General features: G+C 47.6%; 1 protein-coding gene across 1 annotated transcript in view; it reads right to left on the bottom strand.

Moving 5' to 3' along the window:
- Positions 1–24030, bottom strand: part of LOC144178688 (uncharacterized) — a 286853-nt gene extending 262823 nt beyond the window's left edge. Inside the window, exon 1 of the mRNA XM_077706708.1 lies at positions 23523–24030. The gene's annotated coding sequence lies outside the window, so the exon portion shown is untranslated. The remainder of the gene's footprint in view (positions 1–23522) is intronic.
- Between the last annotated feature and the right edge of the window lie 2471 nt (positions 24031–26501).

The raw sequence follows: 26501 nt of genomic DNA, 5'->3' as shown, positions 1-26501 counted from the left end.
CACCCTTTACAGCCGCTGGCTTCGTTGTACTGGCTTCACTTCCGTGACGGATATAACGTCAGCGAAATCTCGGTGTATCCGGGAATAAAACCCTTTCTTGTTAAAATAGCAATAAGAATTAGAAAAAATGCATGCTGCAAGAAAACATAAAACACGCTGAATTTTCTTGTGTGATTTTTTTACAGGAGCGCTGCAAAACAGATCGCTCACTGGTGAATCAAACTTGATTCTTAAAAAAAAATACGCAAGCGGAAAGAGATGCATTATCGACTAAAAAAGTAAAAAAAAAAATCTCCACGATTAGTCGCAGTATCTTTATGTCTTTAATTAGCTATATGAAATAACAAGTTTGGTTGTTTGCGCGTTGTTTTTGTTTTGACAGTGTGGAAGTTTTCAAATGTTGCTTTCATGCAACAAAACAAAAATCTGTGTCTGAGCAGGACTGAAAATGGGTCACTTTCTGTGTGCCCCAACGATCAAAGAACAACGAGGGAAAGGGGATGTGGAAGGCGTCGAATCAGGCATCCGCGGCAGGCGCATTCGTCTGGGCCAGCGGGCGTCTTCGCTGGCTCCGCCGTGGCGACTTGATGGATCCGGTTCTAGCGTGTTCCCGAGCAGAAACACCCGACCTTGCTGCGAGTTTCCACTTAGACACGTGTTTGCTCGAGCTCACGAGATCGACCCGACGCCAAGTGCTTTCCACCCTTCGTTCTTTTTTCTGCGTTGTTGTCAGCGGTTTTGTTACAAACAAGAAAGTGGCATGACAGGAAGCATAAAAAATGCGGAAAGAAACTGAACGACAAGGAGGACAGGAGAAGTACTTTACTAAACTATGTCTTGTGTATTTTCACTTGCGATGCAGCGCAGAAGTGGAGACGTGACTGAAGTGTGTGACATGTAAGAGGCGTTTTTTTTATTGAAACGAGCCAGAGCGAATTTCAGAAAAAAGGGAAAGTTTCTTGCCGGACCTAAATACAACGCTGTAAAAGCTATTACATGATTTGTTTTACATGTCGTCTTGGAGAAGCTTATGGCCACAAGTACTTAAAAAATAGCGGTGAATTTGACCAATATTGGGATGGTGAGTTTGGATTTGGCTCATGTTGGATTGAAACACTCAAAATGCGGTTGACTTTTGATAAGCGCTTTCACCCCTTCCTTCGCGTCTGGAATCACTGCGAAAGCTGTAGTTATCGCCAGCACGGAGCGGCACTGCGTAATTTGCTCGTCGCACCAGATACGACTTCCATTTCTGCTTTGTTTTTTGTGGCTTGTTTAAGTTCCTATCGAAAAGCGTTCATTTCTGCAACATAAGGGAAACCGGCCAACAGCCGCTACATGCATATTCTTAGTGACGCAATTCGAACCGTCGAAGAACGTCAAGACCGGGAAAGAGAGAAAAATCTTTTGAGAAAGTTTACAAGTTATCTAATTGGCGTGGAGCAGTAGTTTTTGGCTGATGTACTATGCGACCACCTAATCTAAGTACCGGGTGTGTTGGGTGCACTACGTTCTGCAAGCATTTAAGATTTCAAAAAAAAAAAATTGAATTAGTGTTGCAGGGTCCCTATAAGTATATGCTTTGAATTGCCTAATCTCTTTTTAACTCGCAAAAACGGCGACCGGGTTCATTTGGAGGAGTCTCACGGTGAATTGGGACCGAAGCGACAGGTCCATTCGGAAGAACAATGAACGCAGGATAACAGAAAGATAAAGTACATGGCGATAATCTACAGGCTGAAACGAGTCTGAGGAATGGTCATCAAGGTTGGTGCTGCTTGCGCAGGCCAAAAACCATTCAGAACCGCCAAAGCACAGAATACAGCATAACCGTGAACGTAGACTTGCAATAGGCGAGAATCGCAGAGGGCAAAACTACTTTGACTCGACGTTCATTTTGCCGATATTGTGGTGTTGGATTTGCCTTTCCATGGGCCAGAAGTTCCCAGTAACCGTTACAGAACCCCGCTAAAGCATGGACAATATAAACGTTCGTACATGAAACTTCATCAAACTTCACGAGAACGTAAATCCCTAAAGCAATTTGCCGCTTCTGGCTACCCGCATTTATCTGTGTATTATTGCAGGCACCTTTAGATGACGCAAAAGCAGTCGACCGCGACGGTTGTCACTGCAGTCTGCCCTAAAGTGATGTCTATGCCTGGCAAATAAATGTACAACTATGCTGAGCTTCAGCCGAGTTACTTTAACGCCGTTTCTAGCGCTTGGTAGCCGTTAACTCATATTTAAAGTAACTTATAGCTTCATGTGGTATGCTTGAGCTCTGTTAGGACGTCTCATCAATATGTGCGAACAAAGTTGCTGTGATAAACAAGAAGAATGGAAGCCACTAAAGGGTTCAGTTCTTCCCCCCGCCATTGTAAGGACCCAATTTCACGTCTCAGTTGTTTCCAGCGCAACACCAGCTTCGATTGCAGCTTTGCTATAATTTTTTTATCTCTACAAACAATTGTCGCCAGTATTCCTAGGGCGCGCGCAAACAACGCCCAGCTCCGTCCTGGAGTTATTGATAATAAGCGCCGGCTGCCTCCCTGGTGGGCTTAACGCGCTTGCGTTTTGATCCGATAATCCCTCGAAATTCACCGACTTCACTCCTCGGATCGCCCGATTTCGAATTCAGTTGGACGGGCGCGAATCCCCTAATGAGACGGCGGCGCCAGCGCGAAGTTTTCTCCGAAACTTTGGACGCGGACTCCGCCCTCCTGGACAGCGAGGATTATCTATAGCGGCGGGGACGGCAACGCGTATGCGCGGCACCGCACCGACGCTCCTCGTCGAACCGTTCCCGTTCGGTGATCTCTGGCCAAAGTTCTGTTTCTAAGCCGCTCATTTGAATTCGCGGATGACGCGTTCGTGGCGCAAGGCGTCGCGTGCGACGAATCCTTGCAGTGCGACGATTGTTTCCCTTCGGCTTTTAGTTTTCGCAACCTAACAGCTTGTCTAGACCACCTCGTTGTGGATGTGTTATGGGATGAGACTTCGGTTCAGTGAGCACGACATGTTGTTAGAGCGTTTTTAGAGGCGAAGCCCCTTATGAGCTGGGGCTGTTGGCGTCTCCTGTCGTCGTTGTAATCGTTGTCTCATGTAGTCACGGTACTAAAACACCGAGAAACTCGTTTACGCCTCGCGCTAGAACGTAACGCGTACTAAAAAACCACCGGGACACTCGTTTATACCTCGTGCCAGAGAGCTGCATGCTTCAAAGACAAGAGACTTTTACAGCAAAGCTGTATACCTCTACTCCCCCCTCCCCCCCCCCCCCCAATGGTTTCATCTCCGTTGGCAAAAACGCCAAGGCCACTGCATGATTCGCCCCTCCCCAGGTTTCACGTTAGTGGAGATGGCCCGCGATTTTAGGGAGCCGCTTAGGGGCTGGGGCTGTTGGCGTCTCCTGTCGTCGTCGTCGTCGTAATCGTCGTCTCATGTAATCACGGTACTAAAACACAGGGAAACTTGGTTACGCCTCGCGCTAGACCGTAACGCGTACTAAAGTACACCGGGACACTCGTTTACGCCTAGCACTTCATAACGCGTGCTGAAAAAACACCGGGACACTTGTTCACGTCTCGTGCTAGGCAGCTTCGGGCTTCAAAGACAAGAGACTTTTTCGAACAGAAATGTCAACGCGTATTATACTAACCTCAGACCTCTATCTGTGGTGAGTGAAAAAATTACGCCCATCTCCCCTCGCGGGAACCCTGGTGTGATGCGACGCTGAGGGGGGGGGGGGGGGGGGGGGGGGTTCAAGCGCAAGCGGAGAGCAACCGTCGACGCAAAGGCCGCCGGAGAGCGGCACACCGGTTATATGCGCAGCGCGCCCGAACGAGAGGAGACCGCGGAGAGAGAGAGTACTGCACATGCGCAGCACCGCGCGCAGCGCCGCCCACCGGCGGAGTGAGAGCGCGCTGGGCCGCACACCCGCAGATGTTGAGAGAGAGTGTTCGCTCTCACCTGGGCACGCGCCGGCGCCAGTGCATCTGCCGCGGCTATGACGCCACCCAATCCAACACAATCCACTTTAATCCAATCCAATCCAATCCAAATCCAATCCAATCCAAGCCAAGCCAATCGAATCCAATCCAATGCCCCTCGCGATAGAGTGTTCGCTATCGGAGAGGAGAGGGGGTGAGCGGAGGAGAGTGCGGACGCCGACGACGACGGACGCACGCAGGAAGGACAGGGCCGCCGACAAGAGATCCTCTCAGCGTCGCATCTAATAAAGGTTACCATAGCGCGACGCAATTTCTCGTAGAAAAATAAAATGTGCGAGGTGTACTGAGAGGATAAGGCTAACGGTTGCGGCGCTCGGATGTTCAATAATCAATTCGGTAAGGACGCGAAAACACCGGGAACGTTGTGATCATAAGATATCCAGCAGCAGATCACTTTGTTTTGGTTAAGGGAAAAAATTGAAATATACACACAGGAGACCACATACCCATCTCTTTTTGGCCACCCACTGAAATCGACTGCGAGTTTGGTTAAATAAACTTTGCAATCAATGTTTTTTAATGCCAGGTTTAAAAGTATATTCGCTGGGAAACCTCAATGCTTTTTTCATGTCGGAAGTTACATACTCGTCATGTGTTGAGGCCTCGTCCTGCTTAAACGAATTCCGATTACTGGTAACTCGCATTTGGCTCGTAATCATAAAACAATAACACTTAGGCATAAATTTACAGGACTGAGCAGCCCTCGAAAAACGGTCAGCACAGGGGTCAGTCATACATCGAAATTATCAAGAAATGACTGACCTCATAGCTAGAAAAGAAATCATGCACCCCCCGCCTCCCCCCGATGGTTGAAAGCAAAGCTTTATCGCGACGGATTTCTTAGTTGGCCAATCCCACAATGCGAATACGTGCTACTCTGGAGGTGTGCACCACTTCTTTAGAATAACCGCAACAACCCTTCGGTATGCACCCCGTAGGTCTAACGTTTGGGTTTGGGGTCTACGGCGTGAATTGGTACCTGCTGCTTGGCATAGAGTGAGAACTTTTTAGGGGCGAAGCTCCTCTTGCTCGGGCCCTGTCCCGGCCGTACACGGCACATTCATGATTGTGGCAGGATCCCCCTAGGGACTGGCCAACCAAAGATTGGCGGAAGAGGTCAAAACGTTCAACGCGTTTGTTGCTACCCGACAACGAGGAGGGGAAGAAGAAGAGGTTGTCGTTCGTCGCCTGCGAGCTGAAGAAACGTACCGGGGGTACGCGACACAAGACGCTCTGCAGAAGGCGACGGCCAAGGTGGCTAAAAGGTCACACAACGAATTCCCCAACTTTCCCATGGAGATTCTCATCGTCCCAAACAAGCCCTACATAATCACCACAAACATCGACGTCGTCGACGGGCTTGTCAACGGAGCGGTGGAAAGCTTGACGTGTCGAGTCGTTTTATGATGTGTGGGCGAATGTTTCACGGTTTTACCGGTAAGCATTTTAGCTTCGCCCCTCTCATCATCATTCACTTCGTGGAGATGGCGGGATTTTCGAGTGAATGTCGGTTCAAGGTGCTAAGCATGAAACTGTGACGTTAGGCCTAACGTCCTAAACATCAAAATGCGACGTTAGGCCTAACATCCTGCGGGTAGCGGCCTTGCGGCATACAGAACAACGTCAGTCTCATCGTACGTCGAGCTTTGGGTAACGGCTGTCGACGCTCACCTCCGAACATCACGTTAGGCCTGTATGCGCCGTGCGATCGCACGGCTGCATCCCTTCCTCCATATTCAGTAAATTTTCTTCCCCTCACCAATGATCATATTCATCGTCAGAAAAAGTTGACCTTCCGGCAGTGCGTTTTCGTGCACGGGCACCACCCGTCAGAGGTTAAAAGCTTCGCTGCAATAAACTGTTTCGAGATTCCCACGCTGTAAAATGATTTAAACCCTTTTTGTCTATCACTAACACCTTCACACCCTATCAAAAAACAATAAGAACACCTTTGGAGTGGTCGAATTAACAATAAAACAATTTAAAACGGTGCATTTTTGTTTTTTGCTAAGCTGTATGGGTGCTATAAACGACAAAACACCCGCAAAAGGTGTTTTTTCTTTATTTTTTATACTAGGGTGCAAGAGTGTTAGATATACAGTGATTTCCACCCTTAAGAGGCCATGCGGACAAAATACAAGTTTGTTTTATTCGAAAGATTTAGCGTTTTGTATGGCCCTAAGCGCTTGTTCGGCAACAAACGATGCTTTATTCACCGAGAAATTAAATATTTTAAGCCAAAATTTCAATTCTCCGTCTAAATCGCGTGTTTTTCGTGACGTCGACAATGGCTTATTAAGAGCAGGGCCTTAAAACTAAATATAGCCTGCTACCGTCTCACAGGCGCCCGTTTGATAGTCTTGTTTATCTCCCACTTTCATAGATGGTGCTGCAACACTGCTGCTGAACGATAATTTCCGGGGCAGTGCTTTGCTTTTGAGGCTAGAGCAGGTTGCTTGCGAACTAAGAGCTTTGTGGGGAAGTATTCACAAAATGATGGGGTATGCGTGGTCTGCGGCAAAGAAACAGAAACTATGCGGTACATGGTGTTAAAATGCGACGGTATCCATCCAAACCTACATCAGGGCAATATTCGGCTTCCAAAAAAAAGCCCTAGGATTTAAGGGTAGCGCAGAGGAAGTTAACTTCAAGGCTGTCGAGGTGACGAAGAGAAGATTAGAATGCTGGTGGACGAGAAGTAGAGAGGGGAATATTGCCTAGGACAGTTACCGCCTGTAACAGAAAAAAACGTATTTTGTGCCTAATAAGCTTTTTGTGCCTGCCCTAAGCAACGCTAGTATTGAACCAAGAGTATAAAACAGGTATATTAGTCCTTTTTGGTAAGATGGCATAGCATCACCCCGCTACAGAAATGAAACCAATAACAATCATCATCATCATCATCATCATCATCATCATCATCATCGTCGTCGAAGTTTCAGTGTCATACTTTGCTTCTGGCTGGACTTCTACACCTGCCGCATTTTTATTACGGTTCATACTAATCTTTTCCCTAAAATTATGACTCAACAAACATGTTCACGTACGTGACTGCGCCGCTTGTGTCAGCTGGTCAGTGTTCAGACAAGGCCAGCGCGTCCGAAGGCTGTGTTAGCGGTGTCATCCGGCAAAGTGCTGCACTAACTGCTTCGGTGTTTACGTGCATGTTTGTAACTTTAATTGTTCACCCCACAATTCTCACTGCTATAAAAGGAATGTCTCCTACATTTAAGCGCAAATAGCTCGTTCGACAAGCTTATAAGCCTTACCTAATATGCGTTTGCTTTTGCTGGCCACATCCAATAGCGTCAGCAGGGCTTATGATATCACAGGTTCTTTTGCGGGAAATGAGCTAGTGGGTCGCATTGCCGTTTCCTTTTTTCCTGATTATGTAGCTTATTTGAGTAAAGTTTACGTTAAAAGAGGTGTCAGTATGATTCTAACGAGGCGATATTTTGAATTAACCAATCTTGTGTTTTGTCTGCGTGACCTCTTTAAGAGTATAAATCATTTTATAGAGCAGTGACATTGCGTTTCACGCATTAATCGGGCAGTGGACTCCCCAAGACAGGGGACCGTTGTTTCAGAGCCTGTCGAAAGCAGAGAGACGTGGTTTCACAATCAGCACTCGGTTCTCCTCGTCGCGCCGCCACCGCCAGCTCAGACATGTTGCAGCACGCCGATGGCATTATTAGGGAGGATTGGTGGGTTGCAAAAGTGGCCAGAGGGTAAGTTGACTTTCGAACCCGCCGCAAGGGCTCAGTGGCTAAGGCATTGTGCTACTGAGCACGAGGAAGCGGGTTCGATTCCCGGCCGCGACGGCCGCTTTTCTGATGGAAGCGAAATGCAAAAACTCCCATGTGTACGAGATTTCGGCGCACGTTAAAGCTCCCGAGGTGGTCAAAACAATCCGGAGCCCTCCACTACGGCCCGGCTCATCGCCTGTGTTGCGTCGGCGCGTTAAACCCTACAATCAATCAAATTGACTTTCGACGTGGTCATCAAAACTCTTCAACTACTCCATCTATTATGCCAACCTGTGCAACCTAGAGTCATCTGCGAGACATTTTGGCCACATCGCCCTAGCTCGGCCTTGCAAAACCCCGAAGGTAAGGAAAAAAAGTTTCAGCCGATTACGATACTCCCCAATTCAAAATTTATATATGTATATTTATATGTATATATATATGTATATGTATATGTATACATATATACATATACATATATAGGGAGTAGTAGAACTTTGAAGATGGTAGAGAACACAAGAGAAGAAAAACTTCGAACAAGGTAAAAGCACGATTGTGGCCTACGTTTTAGCAAAGAGAACTTGCTTTCCTCTCTTTGCTGAAACGTAGGCCACAATCGTGCTTTTACCTTGTTCGAAGTTTTTCTTCTCTTGTATACATATATATGCATATATGTGCATATATATATATGCATTTACATATATATACATATACACATACATGTACGTGTATGTGTATATGTATATGTGTATATATATATATAGGGTTTGGAAATGAGGGGCTCGTTGGGAAATACATAAATAAATGCCGGCAGTCTACTACGCCAAAGAATGCATGGGGGAATGGTTAGAGTATTTTTTACCGTTAGTGACGTTACATTATTTTTTTATTAACTACTTGAGAAAGAAAGAAAGAAAAACACGCGCCCAGAGTGGGGACCGAACCTACGCCTTTCGATTAGATCTCGAATGCCTAACCAATTCGGCTATCTGGGCGACTGTGTTCTCCGTCACTTTCTGGGGTATTTATATTTACTACAACTGTATCTGACGCTTGAGGGTGGTAGCCAGCGCTACTCAGACTACATGGGGAGAAGGGGACCTTCTTTTTAACCCCAGGGGCGTGACGCGAACGTCTACAGCCTGTCATAAGCGGGTAACTGGCGGGGAACCCTCTTATGCTACCTTGGCATCAAGGCTGCCAGAACCGAGGCCCTCGCTAAGCTTTCGCACTATAATAGGGTTTGGAAATGAGGGGCTCGTTGGGAAATACAGAAATAAATGCCGGCAGTCTACAACGCCAAAGAATGCATAGGGGAATGGTTAGACTATTTTTTACCGTTAGTGACGTTACATTATTTTTTTATTAATTACTTGAGAAAGAAAGAAAGAAAAACGCGCCCAGAGTGGGGACCCTATTATAGTGCGAAAGCTTAGTGAGGGCCTCGGTTCTGGCAGCCTTGATGCCAAGGTAGCATAAGAGGGTTCCCCGCCAGTTACCCGCTTATGACAGGCTGTAGACGTTCGCGTCACGCCCCTGGGGTTAAAAAGAAGGTCCCCTTCTCCCCATGTAGTCTGAGTAGCGCTGGCTACCACCCTCAAGCGTCAGATACAGTTGTAGTAAATATAAATACCCCAGAAAGTGACGGAGAACACAGTCGCCCAGATAGCCGAATTGATAAGGCATTCGAGATCTAATCGAAAGGCGTGGGTTCGGTCCCCACTCTGGGCGCGCGTTTTTCTTTCTTTCTTTCTCAAGTAATTAATAAAAAAATAATGTAACGTCACTAACGGTAAAAAATAGTCTAACCATTCCCCTATGCATTCTTTGGCGTTGTAGACTGCCGGCATTTATGTTATATATATATATATATATATATATATATATATATATATATATATATATATATATATATATATATATATATATATATATATATATTTTTTTTTTTTTTTACTGTTACAGATGACTTCTGTTTTGTTCTTCACATATTGCTCATTCGCCTGGCAGCCCTCCTTTCCCCGTCCTTGATTGTCATGACGAAGGCAATGCGGTCGGGAAAACAAAACACTCGGATATCTGTTCTACTTGCCGCGACAATGCGTGGTTCTCAAAGCCGATGTCTTTGCAAGTATTTTGTGAGGTGGCCACAGCTTTGGGGGGTTTTAAGAGGGAGAGGAACGGGATGTTCTCGCACATGAGCGGGGGGGGGGGATATTCCTGTTTGTCTTGATACCCACAAAAAAGTCCCCCCGTACTAACATCGGTGTAGATATGTGAGCGGTTTATGCGAGCCGCAGGTAATGCACTACGTCTTTAGTTAACCCAGTAGGCGAGAAGTAAGCAGCCACTACCAGCAAGTCGCTGTACTAAGCAGCTCGCCAACTTCTTTAGACGTACCAAAGGTTTCGATGGAGATTACTAGAGACCCATACGCAAGTAGATCGCTACTCCCGCCGCTCTGCTGTGGTTTCTGCGAGCCACAGAATTGTTGCTACAGAGGCGCGCACTCCTGGATACTGGAGTCGGCGGCGCTGATCTTCTGCTCGGGTGGTTGGTTTGGCTGCAGTGGCAGTCGCAGCATTTTCTTCTTTTCAGGAAGTGATCGCGTCATCGTAGAACGCATGACGGCACGCGCCACTCCTGTGTTACCTCGCAACGCGTCTCCACCGCCGAGAATGTTTCGTGCGGCCTCAGAATACTGCCCTTCTGCTCACATTTTCACCATACTTTCATCGTCCGCTTCCTCGCTCGCTCTATCTCGTCTGTCTTCGGTGGCCTCTTCGTTCGCTCGGTTACTACGAGGCCGACGGCGCCGCCAAACCACAGGAGCGCGCGCTTAGGAGCTTGCGCTCTAAAACGATCGTAATTATTTGGAAAGCACTTCGGCAGGACTCTTGTTGCCTTTTGTCGCATCTTAAGCCCACTAATATACACAATTTACACACTAATCTACAATAAATACATACATACAAAAAAAAGATGGTTAAAACGCGAAGCTTTTTCCAGTGAAACCTGAGACGAAGCCATTGTCTAGAATTCAGACTGTGTCGCAATGGCACAATCGGATAGACTTCGGATTTTATAAGGCGCGGAACCGAAGTTCGATTGGACTGAGACAGGGAAAACATTTATTTACATGACTTTTTTGCGTGGCTGGGTGGCCCTCCACCAAGTGCGATTCCGACGAAGCGTTCCTTTTTTCGTGAGGCGCTCTACTTTTCATCATCATCACCAACAACGACATCATCATCATCGTCATGTATACATTTTGGAAATCCAACTCGTAAAGGTGGCTTTCCTGTAGCGTGTTTTGGTGCTACGATCTACGGCGCAAGAGCGGCACAGCAAGAATCACTCTAAACCATGCAGGTAATAATAATAATAATAATAATAATAGTAATAATAATAATAATAATAATAATAATAATAATAATAATAACAGTGGGGCTCAGGTTTCAAGCTTGTAAACCTAGTTATCACGAGCGAAATCAAAAATTGAGCACCCACTGTTTCGTGAAACTTTCCCTTTGCATGAGATTTATGAGCCTCTCATTTAGCTATGTCTACTGTATGATTGGATCCCTTCTTTCGATTGCTCTTATGGGCCCTCACAGACAGCCCAGCCGGTGCGCCATTGATGGCGAAACTGAGCGACCAAGCGGCGGTGAAGCAGCCGGGAAGCCCTCGCCTACCCACGTGGTACCACAGCGCGGAGGCTCCGAGAGAGCGAAGGGATAGGGAGGAAAGGCTAAGCTTTAGCGCCGCCGGCTGAAGGTCTCTTGCGACGCGATGAATGATTGGGAAGGATATGCCTATTATAGCTTTCGTCCTAATACTTGTTTATAGGTGACCAGGAACAGTCGCAGAGCCTTACACTTGCGCACAGAATAAAAAAATAAAATTGGGGAGGCACGATGAAGTCGCCCCCAAAAAGAATGTAATAAAAGAATAGTATTTGTTACCGAGAATGAAAATAAAAGTACGTATAGACACACTTATAAGCTCCTAAACGCATACACCAAGTACAATGCGAAGAACCGAAGTTGTTATACCAGTGTAGAATGCAAAGGAAAACGAAGTTGTTATACCAGGGATAGTGGGTCTTAATGCCAGCGCGCACACAACTACTCGCAAGACAAATATACATATACGATCACGTAAAATTGCTACAGAAACAAAGTTATCTTAGATTTATTATATGTGAGAAAATCAGTATATGATAGATAGAGAGGCAGAGGTGATCAAACAATGTTCAAAGCGATTAGTAACAATAGAAGAACTCGCGTGCATCATTAAAAAAGAGTTTACTTTGTGTGCTTTACATGCATCAGCGAGAGCCCGGGATTCACCCAGAGATCGTACAGATAAGGATAAAAAAGGCGATATACATGGACAAAGTCAGTGACCTGTTTACTAAACAGGGCCAGGGAATCATTAGAAGTATCCAGGATTCCACAGTGCTGATCGTCCGCGCACTGCTATCTGAACATATTGGGATTATAAAAAGTATTTAGTTTTCTGTTCGAGTTTTGCGGCACGTGGAGTAATTACGTCGCAGCACAGCGCTGCGCCGTGAATGGGTTTGAATAGGGAGAGAAGACCGGCGTTATTCTGCCGGGAGGTTCAGCATGGTACAGCATCTACACCGAAGACGAGACAAAGGTATAATTACTATTAGAGATATGACGATGGTTGAAAGATGGTCAACTTTCGATGCCCGGCGGCGGCGGCCGCTTTTCTGGTAGAGGCGAAAAGCAAAAACGCCCGTGTGTACGAGATTTCGGCGCACGTTAAAGATCCCGAGGTGGTCAAAACAATTCGGAGCCCGCCACTACGGCCCACCTCATAGACTGCGTTGCGTCGGCGCGTTAAACCCTACAATCAATCAAAGATGGTTAACTTTTGAACACAAGCTTACAGATTGCTTCCCGTGTGCATTTCCAGACGAAAGAAGCATACTCAAGCTGCGGACGCAAAAAGTCGTGTATAGCTCCGAACGTTTTCTGCAGTATGGCAGTTTAATTTTTGTTGAACCTTCTCGACTCGGTCAGTACAGCCATTTGGGTAGTTGCCTTGCAACGAGAGAAATAGATGAGCAAGTGCGAAGGTGTGACGGCCTGGAATAAATTTTGAGGCGCTTGAGATAGTCCCTGTTACGCACGCTGTCGTTCTTCCTAAAACGGCAAAAAAAAAAATACTAGATGGGCATTTACGGACAACTTATGCTTGTCTATATCGTTGTACAGCGCCTGTCTCAAGTGGAACTTGGTTAGTATTATTGAGCAATCAGAAATTCTTGAGCAATCAGCAATCAGCCCTGTTGACCCTAATTGAGCGGGAAGTACAAGTCAGAAATCTACAAGAATCTTCAAGAACAGGACAGCGTTTCGTCCTGTTATCCTTCCTTGTCCCGTCATTTGCTCTGTTTTTGCTATTCTCGATTACGTACCAACCAGCCCAAATTTTCGCCTTGTTGAAGTATTAGAATCCTTTTGGCAATACGTCGGTGGTTAAATTGTACACTGTAATAATAATACAAGTCAGTGTAAGAAACTTCACTCCCGAGGGTGCTGTTGTCCAATCGCAATACAACTTTCTTCCCAGTTCTTCACAAACACTCTATTAGGTTATTTTTCCTTTCTGCCTAGTAAGAATATTATCGCAATAACAAGGTCGGGCATCTAAAAGCATTGAACACGTGCACAGACACAGGCTTCACGGGAATAACAAAAGTTCGCTAACAACTCCGAAGTATTTTTATCACCCGTATGATCTAGCTTCTAATGGCCACTGTGCCACGGGGAACCCGTCACGTCATAATTCATGGCGGCGGCCCTAGCAAAGAGTAAATAGGTTCTTTCAAAACGAAGAACAGATGACGGAGTCCCTCAGGGGTCTGCTCTGTCGCTCACTGCTTTATTTGTACCCTCTTTGGCTGTCGCCTTTCATTTGAGTCATTATTGCGAATACGAGAAACTCGGCGTGACTATACGAGAACAAGCCAGAGAGGGAAAAGAGGAAGGTGTGAAGACGATAGGGAAAAGTGCCCGTGAGCACCCCGCTCTGCCCTCCTAACCTGTCAAAGAACCCATCGTAAAATGATCGCCATCGCTTTCGGGCACGGCCTCTGCACGCTTCCATTACAAGGTGAAGACGTCTGCCGGTTGCCTTCACGCGAGGCGGGAAATTATATTCACGACAACGAGATTCGAGGGCGCGGCAAAAAAAAAAATTAATACAGAAGCACGAGCCAATCGCACGAACATCGTGTCGAAGTAGCGACGCTGATTTGACAGATTCCGTGCGCGGATGAGCACCTTCTAGCGAACGCGGCGGCAGCACCAAAGGACAAGCTTGCACGGTGTTCGACGTCCTGAGGGCGCGTGTCGCGAGAGCCTACAAATTTACACCTCACCAACCTCGTCGACATCCCCTTGTCACCCAGGCACTGCGCGTACGCAAATTTCATCTGGGAGCGGCTGCCCTCGCCGCCTACGGTAAAGTGAAGTCAATATAGCGGGCATGGAAAGAGGGAAGGGTGGTGTCTGCTTGACGTGCTCTTGTTTGCGACCAAGGCTTTTTTTTTTTCTGTGAATATTGCTGTCCTTGTGACGTAGGCTCGCTCAACCTCTTCAGGCTTTTGTTTTCTTTTTTTTTGATGCTGGGAGCAGAGCAAACTTTATCGGGATGATCCTTTTCAGTTTTTCTTGTATTTGTCCTTACTCGCATACTACACGTATGACGCGCTCTGTATACGCAGTTTGGCGAGCGCATTCTACGGCTTTGTAGCAGAGCCACTCGATGGCGTGGCCAGCGTCTTCGTGTTTTATAACGGGAAACACGGGGTAAGCTAAAGTAGTTTAAGGATAAGCAGAGGATGCGTCCTGGTATTGAGATCTCTTGTTACACTTTATGGAAGCGCGTTTAAACTGCTGGGTGATGCAAGGCGGGCGGCGGATAACATGGAGTGTTTATCCAAGTATTGAACAAAACTTTTCTGGGCAAGGAAAAATATCCGAGAAACATGGGAGAAAAAAATCTGCGAGAACGAAATGCGTGTTTACTTAGCATTACCCGTGATTGTAAGACAACGCACTTTAAGGGCTCTTTCTGAAACCCCCCTACCGGCGTTTCAAGGAACGTGAATTCACAGGCGCGACTTCAGAATGGAGCAAATCCACAAACATTATCAGGATATATTTAATGGTGTGGTAGCAGCACTAGTTTAGGGCAACGTGTAGTGGGGAAAAGAAAAATAACAGAGGGGAGTACAATGCACGTGAGAAAGTTTGCTACAACGTAGTTATTGTAGTACCTTAAACTGAATAATGCGCGGGAAGGAAGACGACTAAGATTAGAAGAGGCTTCCTTGAGGCGCTGTGAGGGAAAGGAAGGAACAGGTATAGGCAGTTAAAGTGGCCCTGAAATACTCTCTCAAAAGGTTGTCGCTGTAAATAAGGGTCCGCTTGGAAAACCTTGCCATCTTTCTTGAACCGAGGATTACCATATCTAGCTTCTTTAACTCATAGCTGACAAGTCGCTCCTATTAGGCGGTCTTATTAGGCTCGTATTAGCAAGAAAAACCTTTTTGAGCATTAAATACACTCTGCAGCACTTCTGATAAACGTTTTCACTCTTTCCTTAAAGGAGCCATGAAGAGAAAACACAAGTTTCGTTCATTCGAAAGATTGCCTCGTTAGAACCATAACGACACCACTTATAACGCAAACGTCGCTCAAATAAGCTACATAATTAGGAAAAAAGGAAATGACCATGCGACCCACCAGCTCATTTTCCGCAACAGCACCTGTGATGTCACTTGGGAATGCTCTGCGATTGGCGGAGGCCGGCAAAAGCAAACGCATGTTAGGCAGGGCTTACAGTTTGCATAGCGAGCTAAATGCCCATGAAACATACTGCACATTCTTTTTATGACAAAGAACGGTGGAGTAAACGATTGAAGGTCCGAACGAACTCGCAAGCGTGTGCGCCAATGCGTACGAAACTAGCGCCGGCCGAGCTCGACATCTCGCCGTCGCGCAGACGAATTTTCAGGTTCGAGGCTCTTCGGGGCCAACGAACCGTTCCAGCACGCACAGCCGCGACCTTGCTTCGTATCGTAATCCCTTCACAGGAGGTTGGCCGTCATATCGCCAACCAGCAAAGGTAAAAATAGAAACGAGGGGAGTAAGGAACAGCAAGAAGCGACGAGATAGTGCCAGTCGTCGCGTAAGTTTCGAATGGTGTTGGCTTGCTGCTGTCGTTACGAGCTCGTTTCCAGTTTACAACCACTGAAAACTTCAGTTTGTTCGAGTACTTTACAATGAAATTTCGTTGCTGCGTTTTGAAATGCCCATGTAGTACGGGCAAATCGTCGAGGGAGTGCGACATCCCCGCCGGTAAGGAGATCTCCTTTCATGTGCTGCCCAACGACGAACCTAGGCGAAGCAAGTGGCTACGTTTTGTGAACTTTGCAAACGGAGGAGAAAGAGAGCTAAAGGAAGTACGAGTGTGCTCGCTTCATTTCCGAGGAAGTGATTACGGCAGGGACCCTTACGTTAGCTCACTCCTGGGACACGCTGGCGCTCGTCGCCGACTTCGTCAAATCGCTCTGACCTTGGGGAAAAAAATGCCGTAAACACCGCGCACTGACGCTCGTATCTTTCTGGTCGAAGCAGAGAGCTCGCGCGAACGGCTTTCCATACACGACACCGGCCAACTGGCATAAGTGATACTGCTACTGAAATTGAACTATTGTTAACCGTAATCAAAATACGGCACATACGTACCAGTCTATATTCGTCCGTCGCGACGGGGCTGACGAGGCAGCGGTGCCGACGGCTGGGCGTTCGTCTGTTGTGGCTATCGCGGAATGGTCGCTTTCCCGTCCACCGCGTATCCCACAACTCTTGCCGCTCGTGCACTTAGAAGCATTGAGCGTTTTTGTGGTGTGAGGTTGTTAAATGCAAGCCCGAGCTCCTCGGCGAGAGTTTTGTTCTCCGGATCAGGCGATTCCATGACTAGGGCTGCGGGTGCACTAGGTTTTACTAGTATTTTTAAAATGGCCGCCGTCTCGATCGACTCCCGCGTGTGGGTGCTATATGGAGTGGACATACTAAGTATCTGTTTCATGGACCGGCTCTATGACGCCATTGTACACGTCACGGAATGTTCAATTTTAGCGGGAGATTTAAAATTTTGGCTTAAATTGCCTTATTTCTCAGTGAATAAAGCATCATTTGCTTCCGGGAAAGCGCTTGGGGTACTATGAAACACCTAATCTTTCGAATAAAACAAACGTTTGTTTTCTCTTCATGGCTCCTTTAACTCTTTCGTTACCGCGTCCATAGAACGTGGGTCACTGGTCTGGAAGCACTACGGAAGCTATGCTTATCCCCATCACCGAGCGGCACTGCGTGATTTCCTCGTCGCAGCAGATACGCCTTCCATTTCTGCTTTGCTTGTGTGGATTTCTTTTTAAATTGGCTATCGAAAAGCGTTCACTTCTGCAATTGAAGGAAATCCGGTCAATAGCCGCTGCGCTGCTGTATTGACGTAATTCCTGCGGTTGAAAAACGCCAAGACCGGGTAAGAGAGAAAATTCTCTTGAGCAAGTTTCTAAGTTAAGTGATGGGCATGAACCAGCAATTTTGGCTCGCGTACTTTGAGACCTCCTAATTTAAGTACATGATATGTTAGTTGAATACGTTCTCCAGACATTTAAGATTTTGAAAAAAAATTACACCATCTTCGCGTGGGGAACCCTGATGAGGATGCGAAGCATCGTGGCGGTTCCGTGTGGTTCCATTGTGTTGCTGTTATGTTGAGTGATGTGGTGTTTACTAGCGCAAGGGGGAGTTCCGCGTCCGGGTCCACACCGGTGGCAAAGGCACGCAAGTACTGTTGTATTACGGTGAGTAGGCGGTGGTTCTCGAGGCGCCGAAACTCGTCCATCATGTTCTTGTCGATGTTGTCGTCTCTGTGGTAGAACCGGTAGTCTCTATCAGCGTTGGTGAGGTAAAGGTTGCTGACATTGGTGCACCGGCTGAGAGCAATGTACACGCCCTCCTCTTCGCAGCTTTGTCTTCTCCTTCTTCTTCTTCGGCGGTTCCCTTACGGGAAGATGACGACGGTGGTTGAACGCGAAGCTATCTCATGATGGATTCTTCGGTTGGCCAGTCCCTAGGGGCATCCTGCCACAATCATTATCAGAGGTGCTGCGGACGGGGCGAGAGCAACACGCCCTCCTCTTCGCAGCTTTGTATTCTTCTCCTTCTCCATCGGTTCCCCTACGGGAAGATGACGACGGTGGTTGAACGCAAAGCTATCTCGTGATGGATTCTTTGGTTGGCCAATCCCTAGGGGCATCCTGCCACAATCAGCATCAGAGGCGCTGCGGACGGGGCTGGTTGAGCTGCAAGGCGCGTGGCGCTTCCCGCCACAGCTTTCCCACGGGAAATTCAACACCCGTCTCTAGATTTTTCAGTTCGTCATTTCCGGTGACGTTCAGCTTCGCGTGCCTTCGTTGTATCAGTAGCTTCTTGACGTAGTTTGAATGAGTCAAGGACATAAGGCGCGTTCGTAGCACTTGCTCCTGACCCGGTTTTGTAGCGTAGTGGGAAGAGCACCGCGTACCTCCCGTTGCGGCCAGAGAGTCGTGGGATCGAAACCGGGCGCCGCTAACTATTTCTTTTTTTTAAGTGCGTATGCACTTTATAAGCGACCCTGAATTCCGTTGACCGCCGTCCGTCCACATAGCAACAGCTGCGGGTGCGCGCGCTCCTCGTCTTCCTTGGCAACGGGGGGAGATGGCACATACCCACGTGGGAGATTGGCCAGGAATCTCCTCGTCTTCCTTGGCAACGGGGGGAGATGGGCGCGCGCTGCCTGGCCGCTGACATGGCACATACCCACGTGGGGGATTGGCCAGGAATCGGGCGTGAGAAGGGCTAATGCACCCGCCTAAAGGAGTACTGACACGAAATTTCAAAGCTGAGATCCGCTCTAGCAATGAACTACAACGACAACACAAATAGGTGTCTGTTCATGGCACATACCCACGTGGGGGATTGGCCAGGAATCGGGCGTGAGAAGGGCTAATGCACCCGATTAAAGGAGTACTGACACGAAATTTCAAAGCTTAGATCCGCTCTAGCAATCAAGTACAACGACAACACAAATAGGTGTCTGTGAATAAATGCATCTTTCTTTCTTTGTAGTTGTGTGTGTGTGTGTGATCTCTCTTTCGCGAACATTACCGAACCGCGCAAATTCAACTCCTGCATTCGCACTTTCACATTCTTCCCCTCGGGGAAATGCGGGGAAATTTTATAGTGTAGGGGGAGAGGTGCGGACAACGGACGGACGCCGAACGTAGCCCCGAGCAAGAGATGCTTTGCATCTAAAAGTTGAGAAAAGTGTTGCAGGGTCCCTTTCAGGTACAGCACAGTGAAAGTGAAGCAGTCATATGTAAGGGGGAGAATCGGCCTGGATCTCGCGACAGCAGCTGCAATTGTCATTGGTCAATCCTCTAGATTAGGTAGCTGATAATTGTAAGTGACTACGTTAGCCCTGTAGTCAAAAAAGAGATGTGTGAATGTTCCGTGAGCATTTGACCGCAACTGTTATCGTCACTGGACAACCTACCCAGTCGGTGCGTTGATAAGCGTTACGTAACCTCAACGTGGAGCCCAACCACGTGGACCTCAAGGAGCAATGTTAGACCTAGCGTCGGCCCTTCGCATATCCAAAGACAATTTGGGTCTGTGGAGCAGTTGAAATTCAAATATTTTCGATGGAAGTGCGGCCACTGCGTAACCTCACGCCCATTATGGGGAAATGTCATAAGAAACCACGGAACTTAAGCGCACATAGCGCTGGGAGATTCTGCTGCGCAGCTCCGATCTCCTAATCCAGCTACGCCTTGTACAGATGGCTTAAGAAGCCACCAGGAACCAAAAGCTCCGGACTGACTAACGCGGCCGAGGGAGCTCAGAGCTCTGCATTTCTGGGCGAATAAAGTTCTCTATCTCTCTTTGTATGTGTGTGCGTGTGTGTGTGTGAGGGGGGGGGGCAGCTGATGAAGACATTGGAGGGTCCATCACACGTCACGCTGGCTAGCCAAGCAACCAACCTTCTTCATCTTGTCCTTGGGGTAATGCAACAAAATGAACCTCCCGAGTGAAATTGATGACGATGAAGATGTTCCTTTATGACCTATGTGCCTTCTCCTCATTTTCCCTGCCTGTTTATAATTCCCGAACATTTGCGTCGGACATCCGCCAGAACCTTTGTGCCGCGGCGGAGTAGATTGGTTGCTTCGCAACAAGAATTTTGCTTTTAAACGTAGTTAATTCACTGACGAATTATTAAACAGTTTTTGACCTGTTATAGCCATTTGCTTCATTAGCGGCCAATCAACGGAATCTGTATATACATGTAAGAAAATTGTTGGTGGTATGTTGACATCTCAGCCAATATGGTTTTAGTGCCATCCCATGATACGCCGACATAAACGCCGGATTTTGGCAGAACGGGACACTTAAGGCTATCACATTAACAACGCAGCGCAATCTTTTCCCCCGAAATAGTCGTATGCTCGAAATAGCCGCAAGGCTACAGGAGATTTCTTTGTCACTCGAGCACCATAGGCTGTAGCTACAGCAACTGCCCCCACAGTGTATTTTGAGCTATTACGGCGTCTCGTTTTAAAGCGAAGCTGTTCTGCTTTATGCTATAATATTCCTGTGTATTCCGGCTGTGCGTCCTCAAAAAACAAAAAAAAAAGCTTTGAGGAGAAGCAAACTTTATCACGTGTCTTTGGCGCGCAAGGCGTTGTGTGGGTTTGTTTGTTCGTTCATTTGTTTGTTTGTGTCGGTCTGTATGTCTATTTGTCTGTTTGTTTGCTTGCTTGTTTGTGTTTACGCGGGTGCTGCCGAAAGAATCACCAGGAGGGGTAGAAACTTTAACTCTCCAGAGCATGCCACAGAAAACCATAAAGGCGCTTTGTTGCATTTAGAATTTCACTTCTTTTGTGTTGCCGTAGCAGGGAGGCCCGTATAATCCGGGCTGTGCCATTCCCTGATTCTCCTCCGCCACGAACGGATACATCTACCCCTTGACTCCAGATCATCTACCTAGGTTGAAGATGTCGAGGATAGGCTAATTTCAGCCCGACATTGACTGTCGTCAAGAGTTGGTACTTTTGCTCAAACTTGTGTGTCACCCCAGCTTCTCAGGTCCTGCACCCTCTCAGAGCGAAATGTCTGCTTCTCCAGCACGCTCTTGGGTGACCCTGATGCAACACTGCATAGTCGAGTTTTACCTGTATACATGTGTCTTTTTGGCAGTGTCATTGGGCAGTGAAAGCGCGATAATTCGGCCCTTGCTCATTTGTAAATTAGGATAATCCGGTCTCCTGGCCCGGTCACGCCGAACGTACGCGCGATGCGATGGCACCGAGTGCTCGTTAGTTCAGACGTGTTTGGCAGGCAAATTCGGGCTAGCGCCGAAGAGGCTCATCGCACCTTGCGATCTCCGGCCACAGGATTCTCTGCACCGCACCCCGCGCTGGCTTCCTTCGGACTGTTCAGGAGGATGTCTGCCCTGTCTCTTCCGAAAGTGAGCGGGTGCTTCATTACGTGATGAAGTGGTGAAGCATTGTTTCTAGGCAGATATCGACCAATCAACGGATGAGGATAGCCCCACTTTTTTCTAAATAACGGCATGGCCAAGCGATAAACATTTGTCCAGAAGTTTAGGTTTCAGACTGATGATCCTAAACTCTTTTAACGGGGATATATTTGACGGTACCGTAAGGTCTGAAGTATGGAACCATTGTTAGACCTCTTTATACAGCCGGAACCGTCGGCAGAGAAGAAAAAAAAAATAATTACGTAAGAAAGTGTGAAGAAAAAAGATGCACCGCTGATAGATGCCTGACTGACCGTTTCACGCCAGTACCCGTTTCTTTATGTGTTCGTTACTTCGTGCCGTATTAATGTATTTTTGACTAAGACATTTTTTGTAACTACGATATAACTTTTTTATATTTCATGATTTTTAACAAGCCAAGAAAATTACAATCATTCACCTCCTGTACGGCTTATGTTAGGCAGGCTAATAAAGGAACTATTGACTGCTGCTTCCTCGCGGCCTGCAAGATTGTTCTTATTAAAATTTTGTGCTGGTTTCATTGCACCTTGTTTCTGGTTTGGCGCTCCTTGTTTGTTATGCATGGCTTTGTTAATCTGTCTAGTTACCTCGGCAGTGGGCGTCACTTCCACGGCAACCTCTTAACTTCGTGGTGTGAAGTTAGTTTACCGCTGTAAAGGAAAACCAAGTAGCGTTGTTTTATCAGAGAATACATGATGCTAACAAGCTTTCGAGGTTTATGCCGTTTAGGAAGTGTATATACTGATATTTCCTTCTACTCACTTAATGCATTAATGCAAATGAGTTGTATAATAGCGATCTCGTAATCGCCAGTTGCCAGCATGTTTTGTGAGTTCCGTTAATTCTACCTTTAACTCTCACTACTTTAATTCGGCCACTAGCATAGATCTGCATGCGACCATTTTCTTCGCCCGCTTCTTTCGCTTATCGCGTGAAGCATTCGCAAGCGGGACATCCAAACGCTGTTTTGACATCGGATTCGTTCAGTGCACTTAATTCAACAAATGCTGTGTGCCTAGGGACGCATTTATGATTTTTTGGTAATCAAACTACCGTTGCACAATAGTTCCAGCCACGGCGGCGTAACTAATCACGTCTTGTCCTGTTACGAAGTTGTTAATCGTTTTTTGCCTTATGGCTCCGAGTGTCAGATTCGTAAAGGCGAATTCATGTTGCTGGGCTTTTGATGGATGAAAACAGTGATTGCTGATCTATTTTCTTCGGACCTTCTCCTCACGGGGAAGGTTGCGGGGATTATTTTTCATGACCCATTAAGCGTGCGCTTTCGTTTCTGAGCACACTTCGAATCCAGATTCTCTGCTTTAAAGCTGATGACTGGCAGCCCTAGCAAACGGTGCTAAATTCCCCAGAGGCTGGTGATCCGCCCTGCTCTATGTCGACACAGTTTACCAGCTACAAGAACCCCCGCGTCAAAAGTTTACTTTACGCTCGCTCCATCTTTGCATGATTGAATTCAAACGACAAAAAAAAAATAAGGCTCGTAGCTCGGTAGGTGCAAATACACCTCGAATTGTGCTTCGGATCTTCTTTGGGCAACAGCATCATTGACGCAACAAAGGGGAACTAGTGATTAGCATTATACTTAACGATGCGACGTAGGTTGTAAAAAACGTTCTGATTTAGCCGCTGGACGTGTATGAAAGGACTGATGCAAGGTCTACAAGACACTTCGGCCAGCACACGCTTATGAGGAAGTATAGGTCCCACATAGCAAATAAGGGGAAGAGAAGGTGTAGTTTTTGACAAGGCAACAAAAATCGTTAACTTGGGTAGCAAGTTCGGTCGTACATTTGCACGAGGTCACCTGCCGAACGGGTGGCGAAAAATATTTTCACTGCTCCTTTGAATAATTTGACGCCAGAGTTCTCTGTGATGTTGGCAGTCATGTATCTAAGCTAATTTTCTAGGGTTCCATCTGAGTCGTCGGCAACCTAATCTCGACTTATATTCCCTAAAGAGTTTGTTTTTCGGTTTTTACTGACCAAGGCCTCACATTTTCTGAGCACGTTCACTGAGTGTGTTCTCCGATTGCCGCTGAGCGCGTGCAAAAGAGCATACGACCAACCTCTTCGCAAGCAGGAGAGCTTCCAAGCGACTAGATCGACGCGGTCCAGGGGCCACACCAGGGCGCGCCGAGCCAAGGTCTTCTACAGTGCGGGAAAAGTTTTCCACACGGGGGGAAAGTTTCGCGCACTCTCACATCAACAACAGACACCAAGGTAGTTTCTTCACCGCACAACCACCAAAGCGTTATACGAGGCCCCAGTAGTTCTCACGTCCCGTCAGCGACAACCACTCGTGCAGAACAGACAACCTCACGATGACGGGCTTTGTTAGGACGACTCTTGCCGCAGAGCGCGCTGTCTGTTTTTGCCTCAGTCGAGGCAGCACATGGGCCCGGGAGCCACGCGCGGCGTGCACTCGCTCCTGCCGAGCACCGCGGGGGCTGTCAGGGTGGGACCCAGGCGACGTGCGCTGCGCGCGCGTACAACGCCGACGAACGCGTTCAGTCTCCTCCCTTCTCGGGCGCCGGCGACAGTGTAGCCTTGCTCTCTCTGGTACACGAGTATCGCCCGGACTACTACCGCCCGTTTTCTCCTCGCCCCCTACCTCTCCCTCCTGCTCGGCAAGCCCGCAGCCGATCGCGGACCCGGGGCCCCCTTCCCCCTCTCCCCCAACCAAAGCTAGACGCGGTGCCCGCACCGCCGCCCTGGTGTCAGGTTCGCGAATTGCGCGGCCCGTGATCGGTTCGCTGTGCGTGCTGCCCGAAGCCTTCCCCCCACCTTTTCTCCCCGAAAGCGCGGCGGAACACAAGACGGAGCCGCACAGCAGAATCAGCCCGCACCTGTATCGGCTCCCTTTTTTCCCTCTCTCTTGGTTCTTCCGGTTTTCTCTTCTTGCTCTTCATGGGAGAAGTTTTTCTTTTGAAGAACCTTTTTTTGTGAGGTTGGATGCGGAGGAAGAAAAAAAAAAAAGGAGCAAGTGACGGGAAAAGGTTTCTTCTCGCCTGGTGTGCGTGCGTATGTGTGCGTGTAGGTGTGCACGTGTTGGTGTGTCGCTTATCTGCGGCGCTGAACGTGGAGTCGTGATAAACGGTTTATAGGCCGAAACCAAGCGTCGCGCTTTGAGCGAGAACTCCGCCAGCACCGCTCTGTGCTCTCCTCTATTCTTGGGCGGGCTCCTGTTGCCTTTCTTACTGTGCCCGTCTCATTTCTTTAACGCTCCGCCGGCGCGACTCCTCGCTCCTCAAGTGTGCGTGTGTGTAGGCTTCGATGCGGACGCCTTTTCTTTTTTGCCTGCTTCCTTCTGCACCCTGTTCTTGTCTACTCTCTGCTCAGTTTCCTCGCTATCATTTTTGCGGATTCAATTTTAAACTTCGTGCTCCTTTCGACGACATGTTTGTTTTGTTGTGGAAAAAAGCAGGGCTTCGGGAGACGGGGTGTTCCTGGCTAGAAAACGGCACACGGACGAGAAAGCCGAGAGGCAAAAGGAAGTCGGGTTTACCGTGCGTCTACTCCGACATTCGTCCCAGCCGAGCGAAGGCGATAAGCGAAAGAAGGGGAGAGTAGGAAATTTATCGACTCTCCGTGTCGCTACTTTCCCTTAAAGAAAGAATGGAATACACGGGAGGATACCTACGATGCTCGTGTTTGTGTGCGCGTGGGATTGTGTGAGCGTGTCTTGGGAGAAAGTCGACGTTAGCTATAGTGGTTTCTAAGAAGGAAAAAAAAGACGAAGCATAATCAAGAAAGTTTGTCAGGCGTTCCGGATAGTTTTCGGGCTTATCTTGCGGTACTGCATGAAAGAGGCAAGTCAGCGAAATACCTTTACCCTTAACTTCAGCTTCAGTACCCTTCAGGGTATGAAGGCATAGCAGCACACCCACTTAGCCATCGTGTCATAGCCCAATGTCACCACAACGGCTAGGTTGTATTACACGCCCTCTTGTTTTTTTTTTTTACTGTTTTTGTGCCATTTTTCAAGCTTTGACTGCGCCCACCGTTGCTTTCCTTCGCACTCTGTCAGAGTTACGCAAGCTTTAAGTTGGCTTTGCACTCGCAGTCAAGCTAACATGAAAGCACCCTTTACAGGAAAGGAATCACGATGAGACGATCACGTCATCGTGAGTGAGTGAGTGAGTGAGTGAGTGAGTGAGTGAGTGAGTGAGTGAGTGTGTGAGTGAGTGAGTGAGTGAGTGAGTGAGTGAGTGAGTGAGTGAGTGAGTGAGTGAGTGAGTGAGTGAGTGAGTGAGTGAGTGAGTGAGTGAGTGAGTGAGTGAGTGAGTGAGTGAGTGAGTGAGTGAGTGACCATCAAACACCTGATGGTCACGATTTGACACAAGAGAAGAAGCGTTGACTGATTGCGAGAGTGATTGTGATTTATCAAGTGAAGAAGAGTCGGTGGACTGTGATTGTGAGAGACTGACTGAAGAGTTGGTTGATTGAGGCGTTAAACGCGCGCAAGATTCACCTGGGCTATTATCGCGCCGTAGTGGAGGTCTCTGGATTAATTCTGACTACCTGGGGATCTATAACGTTCGTCGAAATCTCGATACAATGGCGTTTTCACTTTACGCCTCCATCAGAAATTCGAGAAGGGTGTGGTTTTGGCAATTCAGAAAAGTGCTGTGAAAACACTGGGAGGTAGCTTGTGCGCATGCAGAAGCTGGCGTTATCTGTTTCGCATTGATTTTAATTTTCTGTAGGTGCCGTCGACTTTCCGACATCGAGGACGCTTAGGGTCACAAAGGTGAACATCGATAATTTGGGATTGTACTTCATTGTCTTTCGTGCCTAATTGCAATATGATGTGTCCTCTGGACTAATGAGGTATTACAAGGTACAGCACACATTTAATGTCACCTGCAGCAGGTCAGTGATGTGCACCCCACGCGGCGGTTCCCGGAAGGCTGGTAAAGCCCTCCATGGAGAGCTGGTAAGCCGGCTACTTCGCGGAGGTTCCGGGGAACATTGCTTCGCTAGATGAGCGAACGGGAGAACCTATCTGGGGTTCACAAAAGCGCAAACAAACTACGTCAGATAAT

Source organism: Haemaphysalis longicornis, unplaced genomic scaffold (assembly GCF_048455015.1).
Source record: "Haemaphysalis longicornis isolate Haplotype H1 unplaced genomic scaffold, Haemaphysalis longicornis Haplotype H1 scaffold_4, whole genome shotgun sequence".
NCBI classification, from domain to species: domain Eukaryota; kingdom Metazoa; phylum Arthropoda; class Arachnida; order Ixodida; family Ixodidae; genus Haemaphysalis; species Haemaphysalis longicornis.
Note: the sequence above shows the minus strand (reverse complement) of the source record. Positions and strands in the feature narration are given on the sequence as shown.